Source organism: Aquarana catesbeiana, linkage group LG13, assembly GCF_042186555.1.
Source record: "Aquarana catesbeiana isolate 2022-GZ linkage group LG13, ASM4218655v1, whole genome shotgun sequence".
NCBI lineage: Eukaryota > Metazoa > Chordata > Amphibia > Anura > Ranidae > Aquarana > Aquarana catesbeiana.
Window position 1 is genome coordinate 154,907,401 of NC_133336.1, and position 17,157 is coordinate 154,924,557.

Here is a 17,157-nt window from a genome sequence, read left to right on the forward strand (position 1 = left end):
GAACGTGACTCAGGTGCGACGGGACTAGAAAAGGATGTCAATCTTGCCGCTTTTATCGGCGAGATTGACACCTTGCTAGCCCCGTCGCGGGGCATACCAGGCCCTTAGGTCTGGTATGGATTATAAAGGGGAACCCCGCTACGCCGAAAAAACGGCGTGGGGTCCCCCTAAAATCCATACCAGACCCCGATCCGAGCACGCAGCCTGGCCGGTCAGGAAAGGGGGTGGGGACGAGCGAGCGCCCCCCCCCCTCCTGAACCGTACCAGGCCGCATGCCCTCAACATGGGGGGTGGGTGCTTTGGGGGAGGGGGGCGCCCTGCGCCCCCCCCCAAAGCACCTTGTCCCCATGTTGATGAGGACAAGGGCCTCTTCCCGACAACCCTGGCCGTTGGTTGTCGGGGTCTGCGGGCGGGGGCTTATCGGAATCTGGGAGCCCCCTTTAATAAGGGGGCCCCCAGATCCCGGCCCCCCACCCTATGTAAATGAGTATGGGGTACATGGTACCCCTACCCATTTACCTAGGAAAAAAGTGTAAGTAATAAAACACACTACACAGGTTTTTAAAATATTTTATTAAACAGCTCCGGGGGGGGATCTTCCTCCGGCTTCGGGGGTCTTCTTCCGGCTTCGGGGGTCCCTCCGCTTCATCTTCTCCCGGCGTCCGGTTGGTTCTTCTCCGCTCTCCGGCCTCTTCTCCCGGTGTCGCAGGTCTTCGGCCGGCCCCTCCGCTCTCTTCATGTAGCTCTATTGCGAGCGGAGGTCCGGACTTCTGGGCTTCTTGGCTTCTTGGCTTCTTGGCTTCTCTTCTCTTCTCTTCCCCCAGATGTTGACACGACGCTCTCTCCGGCTGGACTGGTCTCTGAGGGCTGCGTTGTGACTTATATAGGCGGAGACCCCGCCCCCATATGATGTCACAGTCCCTGGGCATGCTGGGACTGTGACGTTTTAGGGGGCGTGGTCGACCACGCCCCCTAAAACGTCACAGTCCCAGCATGCCCAGGGACTGTGACATCATATGGGGGCGGGGTCTCCGCCTATATAAGTCACAACGCAGCCCTCAGAGACCAGTCCAGCCGGAGAGAGCGTCGTGTCAACATCTGGGGGAAGAGAAGAGAAGAGAAGCCAAGAAGCCAAGAAGCCAAGAAGCCCAGAAGTCCGGACCTCCGCTCGCAATAGAGCTACATGAAGAGAGCGGAGGGGCCGGCCGAAGACCTGCGACACCGGGAGAAGAGGCCGGAGAGCGGAGAAGAACCAACCGGACGCCGGGAGAAGATGAAGCGGAGGGACCCCCGAAGCCGGAAGAAGACCCCCGAAGCCGGAGGAAGATCCCCCCCCGGAGCTGTTTAATAAAATATTTTAAAAACCTGTGTAGTGTGTTTTATTACTTACACTTTTTTCCTAGGTAAATGGGTAGGGGTACCATGTACCCCATACTCATTTACATAGGGTGGGGGGCCGGGATCTGGGGGCCCCCTTATTAAAGGGGGCTCCCAGATTCCGATAAGCCCCCGCCCGCAGACCCCGACAACCAACGGCCAGGGTTGTCGGGAAGAGGCCCTTGTCCTCATCAACATGGGGACAAGGTGCTTTGGGGGGGGGGGCGCAGGGCGCCCCCCTCCCCCAAAGCACCCACCCCCCATGTTGAGGGCATGCGGCCTGGTACGGTTCAGGAGGGGGGGGGGCGCTCGCTCGTCCCCACCCCCTTTCCTGACCGGCCAGGCTGCGTGCTCGGATCGGGGTCTGGTATGGATTTTAGGGGGACCCCACGCCGTTTTTTCGGCGTAGCGGGGTTCCCCTTTATAATCCATACCAGACCTAAGGGCCTGGTATGCCCCGCGCTCGCCGCAATAGGAAGATTTGTTTTTCCTATTGCAGCGAGCGCGAGATGCAATACCATCCCCTCGTGTCGTATTTGGTCTGTCGGACCAGCCTACACACGAGCGGGCTTTCCGTCGGACCAGCACACACACGAGCGGACTTTCCGCCCGAAACTGAGTCCGACGGAAAGATTTCAAACATGTTTAAAATCTAGGTCCGGCGGGCTTTTGGGAAGAAGTCCGCCGGAAAAGTCCGCCGCCGCCCACACACGGGCGGATTGTCCGGCACACTCTGGTCCGCCGGACCAAGTATGCCGGAAAGTCCGCTCGTGTGTACGCGGCATTAGTCCCACTCTCTTCTTAACACTTCACACATCTTCAATGGAAATATGAAAAATTGTTACTTTTGGTTTTGAAAATTGTTTTGTGGAGGCTTTTTGGCTGTTCCACATAAACTAGTAAGCAGTTCAGGAGATTGTTGCTCCCTTTGTTACAAATAAATATTATAAAAAAGTAAATTCTGTTTGTGATAATTCTTTGGCTACTCTATAATTTTATGCCAAGTCAAATTGTCCATAGTCATATTTTTTGTTCCTAAAGTAACAGAATGACTTTCAATCTTAAAAAGACAAAAAAGTGCTAATGTAGCATTTTTTAAAATTTTTCCAAAAATTTACGTTTTTTTCCCCAAAAAAACAGAAAAAAATGTTTTTTTTTCGAGCTTCAAAATTTCCGGCGTTTAGCGTCGTTTTACCGTCGGATTTGCGGCGCATTTTGGGCTTTTACCCCCCCCTGCTAGCGGCCAAGAAAGGGTTAAAACCGCCCGCAATATGCCGAAATAGCGGCGTTTTGCCGGCGGTATCCCAGCACTGCCCTATTGATTTCAATGGGGAGCAGCGGTGGAGGAGCGGTAAACACACCGCTCCTTCACCCCTCCAAAGAAGCTGCTGGCAGGACTTTTCTTGACGTCCTGCCAGCGCTCCGCTCCGGTGTGAAAGCCCTCGGCTTTTACACTGGAAACAATGGAGCAGCTGTTTGAGGGCGGATTGCAGGCGCTATTTTTAACGCTATAGCGCCTGCAAAACGCCCTCGGTGTGAAAGGGGTCTTAGAATTACAGACCTACAAAATAAAATGCCAAATTTCCATGCAAAACAATGTACCGCTTTGAGATTCAAAAATCGCACATAATCATACAGCCAGGGAGGTTAAGTATAGTTGGTTCTGTACTCTGCCTCTCAACCCCAAGAACTGTCCCAGCCCCTCTGGCACACCTAGTAAACAGTGTACTTGCAAACACAGTAATAACAGACACAAATATAGTGAACAGGAAGTTTGTTTACTGGAAGACTTTCCACAATCAAGCAAACAGTAGTCTGATAACTCAATAGTGAATAATAGAAAACTGTTATATTTAACGGTGTGAATCAAAACCAAATCCATACTTCAAAATAGCACAGTCAAACAACTTAAATGGCTCTAAAGTGGCCTATGCGCTCAGGCATAAGGGGAACAGATCTGGCTTAAACATGGACAGTCTGTTTCCCTCAAACCCTAAAATCACAGACCAAGGCAATGATCGTGTGAGGCAATAGGCCACAAATGCAAATGATCACTAACAATTACTGTCCGAGTTCCCCTTTAACCACTTCAATACAGTGCACTTACACCCCCTTTCTGCCCAGACCAATTTTCAGCTTTCAGCACTCTCACAATTTGAATAACAATTACTCAGTCATGCAACACTGTACCCATATGAAATTTGCGTCCTTTTTTTCATACAAATAGAGCTTTCTTTTGGTGGTATTTAATCACTAGTGGGTTTTTTATTTTTTGTGCTATAACTAAAAAAGTCCGTAAATTTTGTAAAAAAAAAAGCCTTTTTCTTTGTTTCTGTCATAAAATTTAGCAAATTTGTAATTTTTCTTCATAAATTTTGGCCACAATTTATACTGCTACATATCTTTGGTAAAAATAACCCAAATTAGTGTAAATTATTTGGTCTTTGTGAAAGTTATAGGGGGTGATTTACTAAAGGCCTGTGGTGCAGTGGAGAATTGGAGCAATTGCACAAAAAACGGGACTCGAGACATTTATCAAAAATTATGGTGCACTTATATGTAACAAACCATATTTACATAGGAAGCGCTATTGCGCACTTGCGCAAACTTTCGCGCCTACCATTAGCAAGCGCAGCCAATGTAATCTTCTACATTTTTGTCTGAATACTGTGGATAACTTTACTACAGTTTACCATCTTCTGTTACCAGGCTAAAAAGTATGTATATAATAATGTTTAAATGCACAAATTCTGTCCAGAACAACTAGGCTTGATTAAAACTAATCAAGCCTTTTTACACCCTTCTTCCAGCTTACTCAACTGCACATGCGCATTGTCAAAGCTCACCATTTCATCCTCGCCTGACAAGGGCGCACACGTTTTAGCTTGTTAAATATGTGTGTTGCACACAGGCGCATCGGCGTTCTCCAGCGTGCAAAGCTGCTTATACATTGGGCACTTGCTCATTGTAGTTCTAATCATGTTAATGAGCTTTTCCTTATCATATGGAGAATATTGCTTCCAGTTTTATTCCATTCATTCACTTCTTTTTGAAACAACTCAATCTTCCTCCTATCAACAACTGTGCGGATCTTCCCTGGACTTGTAATTGTGCATTTTATGGTGATAATCTATAATCATTGGTGGAGCCGAAACTTCCATGAAAACATCTTCTCAATACATGTCTGTGTATTGTACATTCTGGACAATTCATTTCCCCATACACTGTGCAATCTGATTGGATAACGTATAAATCTACTCATCTGTCTGAGCAATTCTTTCCCCATACACTGTGCAATCTGATTGGATGACGTTTAAATCCACTCATTTGTCTGAGCAATTCATTTCCCCATACACTGTGCAATCTGATTGTATAACATTTAAATCTAATCATCTATCTGAGCAATTCTTTACCCATACACTGTGCAATCTAATTGGATGACATTTAAATACACTCATTTGTCTGAGCAATTCATTTCCCTATACGCTGTGCAATCTGATTGGATGACGTTTAAATACACTCATTTGTCTGAGCAATTCATTTCCCCATACACTGTGCAATCTGATTGGATGACGTTTAACCACTTTAAGACCAGCCTCGTTTTGGATTTTAGGTGTTTACAAGTTTAAAACAGGTTTTTTTGCTAGAAAATTACTTAGAACCCCCAAACATTATATATTGTTTTTTTTCTAACACCCTAGAGAATAAAATAGCGGTCATTGCAATACTTTTTTTTGCACCGTATTTGCGCAGCGGTCTTCTAAGCGCACTTTTTTTGGAAAAAATTCACTTTTTTGATTAAAAAAATAAGACAACAGTAAAGTTAGCCCAATTTTTTTTTATATTGTGAAATATAATGTTACACCAAGTAAATTGATACCCATCATGTCACGCTTCAAAATTGCGCCCGCTCGTGGAATGGCGTCAAACTTTTACCCTTAAAAAGCTCCATAGGCGACGTTTAAAAAATTCTACAGATTGCATGTTTTGCGTTACAGAGGAGGTCTAGTACTAGAATTATTGCTCTCACTCTACCGGTCTGGGCGATACCTCACATGTGTGGTTTGACCACCGTTTTCATATGCGTGCGCTACTCACGTATGCGTTCGCTTCTGCGCGCGAGCTCGTCAGGACAGGGCGCTTTAAAAAAATTTTTTATTTTATTATTATTTATTTTACTTTAATTTATTTATTTTTTCACTGTTTTTTTTTTTAAATTTGGATCACTTTTATTCCTATTACAAGGAATGTAAACATCCCTTGTAATAGAAAAAAGCATGACAGGTCCTCTTAAATATGAGATCTGGGGTCAAAAAGTCCTCAGATCTCATATTTAGACTAAAATGCAAAAAAAAAAAAAAAAAAAAAAAAAAGTTGTTTAAAAAAATGACACAAAAAAAATTGTGCCTTTAAGAGAAGTGGGCGGAGCTGACGTAATGACGTCGCTCCGGCCGTCCTATGGTATAGAGACGGGTGGGGGCCATCTTGGCCTCACTCGTCTCAGTACCTCAGCAGTAACAGGTCCCGATCTCCTCCGCCGCTACCGACGGCTCCGGGTAAGCGGCGGAGGGTGCGGGAGAGCGGCGGGAGGGGAGGTGGCACCTCTCCCGTCGCCGATAAACGGTGATCTCGCGGCGAAACCGCCGCAGAGACCACCATTATAGTGTACAGAAACGCCGGCCCTAAAGATGGATACCTCGGTTGTGGCAGCAGCTGCTGCCATTACCGAGATATCCATCTTTAAAAAAATGACGTATATATACAGTGAGCGGTCCGGAAGTGGTTAATTACACTAATTTGTCTGAGCAATTTATTTCTCTATACACGGGGGCTGATTTACAAACCGTTTGCGCCATGAGTTGAGGCGCACGCCGAGGCGCAACGTAAGTTTTGGTATTTACGAAACGTTTGCGCAGGTAACACAGCACTATTCCCCATTTACTACAGTAATCTCGGTGCACGGGAGGAGGCGATCAGTGCGCCACTATGGACATGGCACAGGACATCTTCAACTCAAAATTAAAAGAAGCTGGAAGTGCCAATATTATGGGGGTGATGTGAGGAAGTATATTAATAACTGCCCAAGTAACAAATATGCCCAAAAAATAATGAGATAGTAACTTTTTCTGAACAAGTATGCTGTGCCAGCAAGTACGTTTAGAACTGCGTGAGATCAATGTAAGCACTGTGCATGCGCAAGCGGCTCTTGCACTCGTTCAAATGCGTTGGTTCACTGCGCTGCCAAAATCTTAGTAAATGTTAAGCAACGTAATTGCATTTGCATGGGTTGAACGGGCGCACCTCTAAACTTGACTTTTTTTTTTTTTTTTTACGCTGGTTCACTTTTATGTGTTTTTTTTGTCGGATATTTGCACACAGGTCATGTTAGCGTGTTACGTTGCCAGCATGTGACATGTACCTTGTTAAAGTTACGTAAAAAGACTCTTGCTCCTCTAGCTCCTCCTAAAAGGGCATTTAACCTTCCCCCTCTAATGCATATGATCTCCTTGGGCTAGTTTTTGCTTTTAAAGGGGAACTCCACACTCCAATCTCCAAAGGCTGTAAGCTGCCTTCACCAATCCAAACCACATCCTTTTTCAGAGCATACAAAAGGGCCAGCTAGGAAAGGGGCAAGAAGAGCGATCACCCAACCCCCTCCTGAACCATACAAGGCCACATCTACTCAACATAGCTGTCTGCCTTTGGGGCATGTTGGGCTCAGCCCAATACCAACCACAAAGCACCTTGTACCCACTAGTTTAAAGGGGCTTTCCACATTCTGTAAAGCCCCCTGTCTGCATCCCCCACAACCCCGGCCTAGGGTTGTGTGAAAGAGGCCCTTGTCCCCCTAAATATGGGGACAAGGTGGTTGACTTTTGGGGTGCCCGAGCCCCTCCTGCCCCTAAGAACCCACCCCCCTTTCATGGGCTGGCTTGCTGTGTGTTTGGCTAGGGGTTTGTTAGTGTGTGGGAGGGGCACAATATTTTTAGATTTTGGGGTGGTATCTTTCACATGGGGGTTCTCATTTTAAGTGTAACAAGTGAAAATGCTGCGCTAAACCCAAAAATGTGAAAAACAAAAGCAGCTGACACACAAACAAACCAAGTCCAATAAGCAATAAAAACAAAAAGTGCAGCGCTAGAAATGTCTAACATGTAATAAACATGTAAATATAAACTCACATTCAAATGTAAAAAATAAAATCAAATGTCCTTATGTGAAATATGGAACAGCAAATCGAAAAAGTCCATGTAAGAAGAAGTGGTGAAGGGATATCTCCTCAAATTGAAAGGCAACAGTGAACACCAGAAGACGTGTGGATATTCAATGAGAATAAATGGGTACCCTTGCCGGATCCGTAGGACGCACATACCACAGTGTGTCAGAAAGGCATAGGGAGGATCTCCCGTGATGTCCAACCAGATGGTATCTTGAGGGCCACGAACACCGATGGATGGTGGCGGTCACAGGCTGGAGCTGAACGGCTGCCACTCACATTCCTCGTTTCCAGGGGGAGATGATCCGGAGATGGTAATTCAGCACAAAAGCGTAGAAAAAGAAAAAGGGGAACTCCACATGGTGTAGGTCAAACAAATGGGATTTATTGTAGTAAAACACCATAAACAAATAAAAAGTGATCCCATAAAGGTTAAAAATGGCAATGTGGGAAGCTGAAGATGCTAGCACTAGACTTTCCCTATTTTTTGTTATCTTGGGTTACATTAAGGGGGAGTTTACATGCCACAGATTGTACATGAAGACCCTTTTCATACTGAGGCATTTTGCAGGAGCTAAAAATAGCGATTGCAAAGCGCCCTGAAACAGCCGCTGCTGTGTCTCCAGTGTGAAAGCCCTCGGGAGTAAATGGAGCCACTCTTTCAGGGCGTTTTGCAGGCGCTATTTTTAGCGTTATAGCGCCTCAGTGTGAAAGGGGTCTAACTCTAAACAGGCAACCTGTAAACATTTTTAAAGCGTCGCCTATGGAGATTTTTAAGTACCGTCGTTTGTCGCCATTCCGCGAGTGTGCGCAATTTTAAAGCATGACATGTTGGATATCAATTTACTCGGTGTAACATCATCCTTCACATTTTATAAAAAAAAATGGGGTACCGTTACTGTTTTCTTATTTTTTTTAAAATAAAAAAAGTGAATTTTTAAAAAAATAAAAATGCGTTTGTAAGAACCTTCTGCAAATACATTGTAACATAAATTATTGCAATGATATCCATTGTACTCTGCTAAAATATATATAATGTTTGAGGGTTCTAATTAATTTTCAAGCAAAAAAATACAGATTTTAACTTGTAAACAGAAATAGGCTTGGTCCTTAATTGGCTAGACACATTACATATTTATGGTCAAAATCTGCATAAATGTATGCCGTGTGTGTTTTTTTTTCATATAGATTTATTATAATATATATGTATCATATTCATATGTAGATTTATAGAGATAGAAATATCAAGAGAAATAGCTACAGTTTGTTTTGAAGAAATAAATGACATATGATGGCTAATTTTAATATAGATAGATTTTTTTTTTTTTGGGGGGGGGGGGAGGGGGGGACTACCCATAGAGACACATGATCACACACTTAATATGCTGGAAATACTCCCCTCTTTGTGAGCAATATATTTTTCATGCTTGTTCTAAAAAAGGAGTTACAACATTACTACCAGACGCAGTTCCGTTAAGTTCCGTGCGCTTTTTTTCTGCACTAAAAATGCATGCACAGTGTTTTCCATGTATTCCAATGTTCACACCATGCAGTCAGTTTCCGGTCGGTTTCTGTTGCAGAAACTGACCGGAACTGACTTTATTGGTGCAGAAAAAATGGAACTGCACGGAACTGCATCTGGTGTGAACTGGCCCTCAGAACTAAAGTTCTGAGGGCCAGTTCACACCAGATGCAGTTTTGTGCGCTTTTTTTCTGCACCAGAACTGACTGGAAACTGACTGCATGGTGTGAACTAGAGCCATTGGAATACATGGAAAACACTGCATGCATTTGGCTGAATCACACCTATGACATTTTTAGTGCTTTTTACATTTTGCAGATTTGCAGTACAGTCCATTTAACATGGTTTCCTATGGAACACTTTCTGTAGTGCAAATCTGCAAGATGCTAAAAACAACAAAAACTGCATAGGTGTGAATTCAGCCTAAGGGCCAGTTCACACCATAGAAACACAGTCCGGATGCGTTCCAGGTCCTTTTCTGCATGCATGTTTTTGATGCAGCCCAGTGCTTTTTTTCCCCCCTCTTTTTTCTCCCCTCTTTTTTCTTAACCTTAAATAAGGACAAGTGTGTTGCAGTGCGTTTTTGGTGCATTACGGTGCATTTTGTGCTGACACATTCTAAATAGGAGTTACTAAACAGCTACACCACCAGACACAAGCTGCTTTCTCTGTTTGGGTATTAACCCTTTACACATTGCACAGTGTATGAGGAAAGAATTGCTCAGACAAATAAGTAGATTTAGACGTTATACAATCAGATTGCACAGTGTATGGGGAAAGAATTGCTCAGACAAATGAGTAGATTTAGACGTTATCTAATTAGATTGCACAGTGTATGGGGAAAGAATTGCTCAGATAGATGAGTAGATTTATACGTTATCCAATCACATTGCACAGTGTATGGGAAAATGAATTGTCCAGAATGCATAATACACAGACATGTATTAAGAAGCTGTTTTCATGGAAGTTTCGGGTCCACCAATGATTATAGATTATCACCATAAAATGCACTCAATTACATTTTGACAATTATGATATTTCACATGCAAGTCCAGGGAACATCCACACAGTTGTTGACAGGAGGAAGATCTCTAGAATGATTATTTAGTTGTTTCAAAAATGAATTAATGAATGGAATAAAACTGGAAGCAATATTCTTCTTGTGATAAGGAAAAGCTCATTAACATGATCAGCATTACAATGAGCAAGTGCCTGATGTCTGTTCTGTATTTAAGGATGTGTCTGCACCCATGCGCGCAACGATTCCGCAAATCCGGCGCAAGTCACCAGCTGTTTTCTATTTGTTTAAGTATGCGCCATGTCGCAATAACTATTCCAGCACACGCAAATGCGCCAACATGTTCGTAAATCAGCCCCATAGAGTGTACAAACTATGATGTCAATCACTGAAAATTGATCACACCTGATGTACTGAGGGCCTATCTCATTTCTTGGGATACTAACAAGTCAGGAAAGTACAAACACCCCCTAAATGACCCCTTTTTAGGAAGTAGACATTCTAAGGTATTAACTAAGTAGCATGGTGAATTTTTTTAAGTTGTAATTTTTTTCCCACAATTCTTTGCAAAAATGAAGATTTTCTTTTTCTTTTCTCTTTCCGGTAACCAAGATGTCTAAGTATAAACTTTTAAATAAAAAATCGGAATTACACCATGCAAGTTAGTCTTTCTCTGGTCTTATGAGGACACCAGGAGCTGACACGCTGGGAAAGCAACAACGAAGTACTGCTACAAGATCTGGACAGTGGACTGGGAGCCCAGCAGTCTAAGTGGAGGAGCAATAGCCACACAGAGAGGAAACCAACATACTCACTTTAGCCCACTACCCCTGAAGGGGTACCTGGATCTGGTGAGTGGGGTATCATAGGGGGAGCGCAAAAGTCACCCTGACCTGTACACGTGAGGATAAAATCTACATAGGACATCGAGGATAATCACATATGTCACTTTTTTGGAAGACCTAGTTAAAACTACATTTTCCCATTTCCATTTATCGTATGAATATTGGATACTGTTGCTGAACTCATATCTACCCAGTATCATTTCCCTTGTGATTTTATCCCACTTGTTGACTTTTCCTATATTATTTTTTTTTTTTTTTGCGTACACAGAACACAATTATTTACTTATATATAAAACACAAAGCGCTGTGATGCTAAATAGCTGATAATTACACATAAAACCAAGTGAGGCTGCTATCAAAAGAGAGTGTTTTCAGAGTCACTTAAAAAGAACAAATAATGATATTTGAAGTGCTTCACAATGTGCATGAAAATGAATATATAAGAATAAATATAAATATAAATAGTCAAATAAATCCAGCGGTGAGTAAAAATTCCTAAAAAATCCAGCAATCAAAATAGTGTAAAATTATAAAAAATTAGTGACACCAAATGTGTAAAAAAATTCACATAAAAAATCCACATAAAAATAAATATATAGGGATGTATTCAGAAGGTTCAATTATAAATGTGTAGAATCCTGATTGGTATAGAGCTTTTGATCACTAGCAAAGCTGTTTAAAAACACTTGCTTAATCAAGGTGCTCATTGACCTTCATAGTAACAATGTGCTTTTTGCTTCTATTCACAACCAATGTGAGAATCATAAACAGGCAGATAAGAGAAAAAAACAATCATTGTGCAATAGTTAGGATACCAAGGTACACAGGCAAACTTCAATCCACTCACGTGTGCCTTATAATGATAAGGCATATGCAGGTTTTACTATAGCAGTCAGCCGCCTTAGACAGGAGCAGATTCAGTGCAGTACACTGTGTGATACTGCTGATCTGCACAGAGAAAAAGTCACGTGACTGTGATGTAATGTGTGGGAGGAGCCAAGGACGCTCTGTGCAGATCAGCAGTATCACACAGTGTACTGCACTGAATCTGCTCCTGTCTAAGGCGGCTGACTGCTATAGTAAAACCTGCATATGCCTTATCATTATAAGGCACACGTGAGTGGATTGAAGTTTGCCTGTGTACCTTGGTATCCTAACTATTGCACAATGATTGGTTTTTTCTCTTATCTGCCTGTTTATGATTCTCACATTGGTTGTGAATAGAAGCAAAAAGCACATTGTTACTATGAAGGTCAATGAGCACCTTGATTAACCACTTGCCGACCGCCGCACGACTATATACGTCGGCAGAATGGCACGGGCAGGCAAAAGGACGTGTATGTACGTCCTTGCCTGCCCGCGGGTGGGGGGTCCGATCGGACCCCCCCCCCGGTGCCTGCGGCGGTCGGCAAATCTTCCCCGGCGATCGGAGGTGAGAGGGAGGCCATCCATTCGTGGCCCCCCCCTCGCGATCGCTCTCAGCCAATGGGATCATTTCCCTGCCTCTGTATTGTACACAGAGGCAGAGGAAATGATGTCTTCTCTCCTCGGCTCGGTATTTTCCGTTCCGGGCCGAGGAGAGAAGACTGCAATGTAAGTGCACCAACACACTACACACAGTAGAACATGCCAGGCACACAAAACACCCCGATCCCCCCCCCCGATCGCCCCCCGATCCCCCCCCAATCACCCCCCCCCTGTCACAAACTGACACCAAGCAGGTTTTTTTTTTTTTTTTTTTTTTTCTGATTACTGCATGGTGTCAGTTTGTGACAGTTACAGTGTCAGGGCAGTGAGTGTTAGGCCCCCTGTAGGTCTAGGGTACCCCCCTAACCCCCCCTAATAAAGTTTTAACCCCTTGATCACCCCCTGTCACCAGTGTCGCTAAGCGATCATTTTTCTGATCGCTGTATTAGTGTCGCTGGTGACGCTAGTTAGGGACGTAAATATTTAGGTTCGCCGTCAGCGTTTTATAGCGACAGGGACCCCCATATACTACCTAATAAATGTTTTAACCCCTTGATTGCCCCCTAGTTAACCCTTTCACCACTGATCACCGTATAAGTGTTACGGGTGACGCTGGTTAGTTTGTTTATTTTTTATAGTGTCAGGGCACCCGCCGTTTATTACCGAATAAAGATTTAGCCCCCTGATCACCCGACGGTGATATGCGTCGCCCCAGGCAGCGTCAGATTAGCGCCAGTACCGCTAACACCCACGCACGCAGCATACGCCTCCCTTAGTGGTATAGTATCTGTACAGATCAATATCTGATCCGATCAGATCTATACTAGCGTCCCCAGCAGTTTAGGGTTCCCAAAAACACAGTGTTAGCGGGATCAGCCCAGATACCCGCTAGCACCTGCATTTTGCCCCTCCGCCCAGCTCGGCCCAGCCCACCCAAGTGCAGTATCGATCGATCACTGTCACTTACAAAACACTAAACGCATAACTGCAGCGTTCGCAGAGTCAGGCCTGATCCCTGCGATCGCTAACAGTTTTTTTGGTAGCATTTTGGTGAAATGGCAAGCACCAGCCCCAGGCAGCGTCAGGTTAGTGCCAGTACCGCTAACACCCACGCACCGTACACCTCCCTTAGTGGTATAGTATCTGAACGGATCAATATCTGATCCGATCAGATCTATACTAGCGTCCCCAGCAGTTTAGGGTTCCCAAAAACGCAGTGTTAGCGGGATCAACCCAGATACCTGCTAGCACCTGTGTTTTGCCCCTCCGCCCGGCCCAGCCCAGCCCACCCAAGTGCAGTATCGATCGATCACTGTCACTTACAAAACACTAAACGCATAACTGCAGCGTTCGCAGAGTCAGGCCTGATCCCTGCGATCGCTAACAGTTTTTTTTGGTAGCGTTTTGGTGAACTGGCAAGCACCAGCCCCAGGCAGCGTCAGGTTAGTGCCAGTAGCGCTAACACCCATGCACGCACCGTACACCTCCCTTAGTGGTATAGTATCTGAACTGATCAATATCTGATCCGATCAGATCTATACTGGCGTCCCCAGCAGTTTAGGGTTCTCAAAAACGCAGTGTTAGCGGGATCAACCCAGATACCTGCTAGCACCTGCGTTTTGCCCCTCCGCCCGGCCCAGCCCAGCCCACCCAAGTGCAGTATCGATCGATCACTGTCACTTACAAAACACTAAATGCATAACTGCAGCGTTCGCAGAGTCAGGCCTGATCCCTGCGATCGTTAACAGTTTTTTTGGTAGCGTTTTGGTGAACTGGCAAGCGCCAGCGGCCTAGTACACCCCGGTCGTAGTCAAACCAGCACTGCAGTAACACTTGGTGACGTGGCGAGTCCCATAAGTGCAGTTCAAGCTGGTGAGGTGGCAAGCACAAATAGTGTCCCGCTGCCACCAAGAAGACAAACACAGGCCCGTCATGCCCATAGTGCCCTTCCTGCTGCATTCGCCAATCCTAATTGGGAACCCACCACTTCTGCAGCGCCCGTACTTCCCCCATTCACATCCCCAACCAAATGCAGTCGGCTGCATGAGAGGCATTTTTATGTCCTCCCGAGTACCCCTACCCAACGAACCCCCCCAAAAAAGATGTTGTGTCTGCAGCAAGCGCGGATATAGGCGTGACACCCGCTATTATTGTCCCTCCTGTCCTGACAATCCTGGTCTTTGCATTGGTGAATGTTTTGAACGCTACCATTCACTAGTTGAGTATTAGCGTAGGGTACAGCATTGCACAGACTAGGACACACTTTCACAGGGTCTCCCAAGATGCCATCGCATTTTGAGAGACCCGAACCTGGAACCGGTTACAGTTATAAAAGTTACAGTTACAAAAAAAGTGTAAAAAAAAAAAAAAAAAAAAAAACACAAACAAAAATATAAAATAAAAAATAATAGTTGTAGTTTTATTGTTCTCTCTCTATTCTCTCTCTCTCTCTCTATTCTCTCTATTGTTCTGCTCTTTTTTACCGTATTCTATTCTGCAATGTTTTATTGTTATTATGTTTTATCATGTTTGCTTTTCAGGTCTGCAATTTTTTATACTTTACCGTTTACTGTGCTTTATTGTTAACCATATTTTTGTCTTCAGGTACAGCATTCACGACTTTGAGTGGTTATACCAGAATGATGCCTGCAGGTTTAGGTATCATCTTGGTATCATTCTTTTCAGCCAGCGGTCGGCTTTCATGTAAAAGCAATCCTAGCGGCTAATTAGCCTCTAGACTGCTTTTACAAGCAGTGGGAGAGAATGCCCCCCCCCACCGTCTTCCGTGTTTTTCTCTGGCTCTCCTGTCTCAACAGGGAACCTGAGAATGCAGCCGGTGATTCAACCAGCTGACCATAGAGCTGATCAGAGACCAGAGTGGCTCCAAACATCTCTATGGCCTAAGAAACCGGAAGCTACGAGCATTTTATGACTTAGATTTCGCCGGATGTAAATAGCGCCATTGGGAAATTGGGAAAGCATTTTATCATACCGATCTTGGTGTGGTCAGATGCTTTGAGGGCAGAGGAGAAATCTAGGGTCTAATAGACCCCAATTTTTTCAAAAAAGAGTACCTGTCACTACCTATTGCTATCATAGGGGATATTTACATTCCCTGAGATAACAATAAAAATGATTAAAAAAAAAAAAAATGAAAGGAACAGTTTTAAAATAAGATAAAAAAGCAAAAAAATAATAAAGAAAAAAAAAAAAAAAAAAAAAGCACCCCTGTCCCCCCTGCTCTCGCGCTAAGGCGAACGCAAGCGTCGGTCTGGCGTCAAATGTAAACAGCAATTGCACCATGCATGTGAGGTATCACCGCGACGGTCAGATCGAGGGCAGTAATTTTAGCAGTAGACCTCCTCTGTAAATCTAAAGTGGTAACCTGTAAAGGCTTTTAAAGGCTTTTAAAAATGTATTTATTTTGTTGACACTGCACGTTTGTGCGCAATTGTAAAGCATGTCATGTTTGGTATCCATGTACTCGGCCTAAGATCATCTTTTTTATTTCATCAAACATTTGGGAAATATAGTGTGTTTTAGTGCATTAAAATGTAAAAAAGTGTGTTTTTTCCCCAAAAAATGCGTTTGAAAAATCGCTGCGCAAATACTGTGTGAAAAAAAAAAATAAAACACCCACCATTTTAATCTGTAGGGCGTTTGCTTTAAAAAAATATATAATGTGTGGGGGTTCAAAGTAATTTTCTTGCAAAAAAAAATAATTTTTTCATGTAATCAAAAAGTGTCAGAAAGGGCTTTGTCTTCAAGTGGTTAGAAGAGTGGGTGATGTGTGACATAAGCTTCTAAATGTTGTGCATAAAATGCCAGGACAATTCAAACCCCCCCAAATGACCCCATTTTGGAAAGTAGACACCCCAAGCTATTTGCTGAGAGGCATGTCGAGTCCATGGAATATTTTATATTGTGACACAAGTTGCGGGAAAGAGACAAATTATTATTTTTTTTTTTTTTTTTTTGCACAAAGTTGTCACTAAATTATATATTGCTCAAACATGCCATGGGAATATGTGAAATTACACCCCAAAATACATTCTGTTGCTTCTCCTGAGTACGGGGATACCACATGTGTGAGACTTTTTGGGAGCCTAGCCACGTATGGGACCCCGAAAACCAAGCACCGCCTTCAGGCTTTCTAAGGGCGTAAATTTTTGATTTCACTCTTCACTGCCTATCACAGTCTCGGAGGCCATGGAATGCCCAGGTGGCACAAACCCCCCCCAAATGACCCCATTTTGGAAAGTAGACACCCCAAGCTATTTGCTGAGAGGTATAGTGAGTATTTTGCAGACCTCACTTTTTGTCACAAAGTTTTGAAAATTAAAAAAAGAAAAAAAAAATTTTTTTTTTTGTCTTTCTTCATTTTCAAAAACAAATGAGAGCTGCAAAATACTCACCATGCCTCTCAGCAAATAGCTTGGGGTGTCTACTTTCCAAAATGGGGTCATTTGGGGGGGGTTTGTGCCACCTGGGCATTCCATGGCCTCCGAAACTGTGATAGGCAGTGAAGAGTGAAATCAAAAATGTACACCCTTAGAAATCCTGAAGGCGGTGATTGGTTTTCGGGGTCCCGTACGCGGCTAGGCTCCTAAAAAGTCCCACACATGTGGTATCCCCGTACTCAAGAGAAGCAGCAGAATGTATTTTGGGGTGCAATTCCACATATGCCCATGACCTGTGTGAGCAATATATC

At 44.0% G+C, this 17,157-nt stretch overlaps 1 protein-coding gene and 1 long non-coding RNA gene across 6 annotated transcripts in view; one reads left to right on the top strand and one right to left on the bottom strand.

Moving 5' to 3' along the window:
• TMEM121 (transmembrane protein 121) overlaps positions 1-17,157 on the top strand; it is a 408,432-nt gene that overhangs the window by 269,329 nt on the left and 121,946 nt on the right. For 4 of the 5 annotated variants that reach the window (XM_073609826.1, XM_073609825.1, XM_073609824.1 and 1 more), the window contains one exon: positions 10,747-10,985. The exons of the other annotated variant lie outside the window; for it this stretch is intronic. The gene's annotated coding sequence lies outside the window, so the exon portion shown is untranslated. The remainder of the gene's footprint in view (positions 1-10,746; positions 10,986-17,157) is intronic. 5 annotated transcript variants of the gene reach the window in all.
• Positions 1-17,157, bottom strand: part of LOC141117160 (uncharacterized) — a 150,438-nt gene that overhangs the window by 127,900 nt on the left and 5,381 nt on the right. The gene's annotated exons all lie outside the window — the stretch shown is intronic.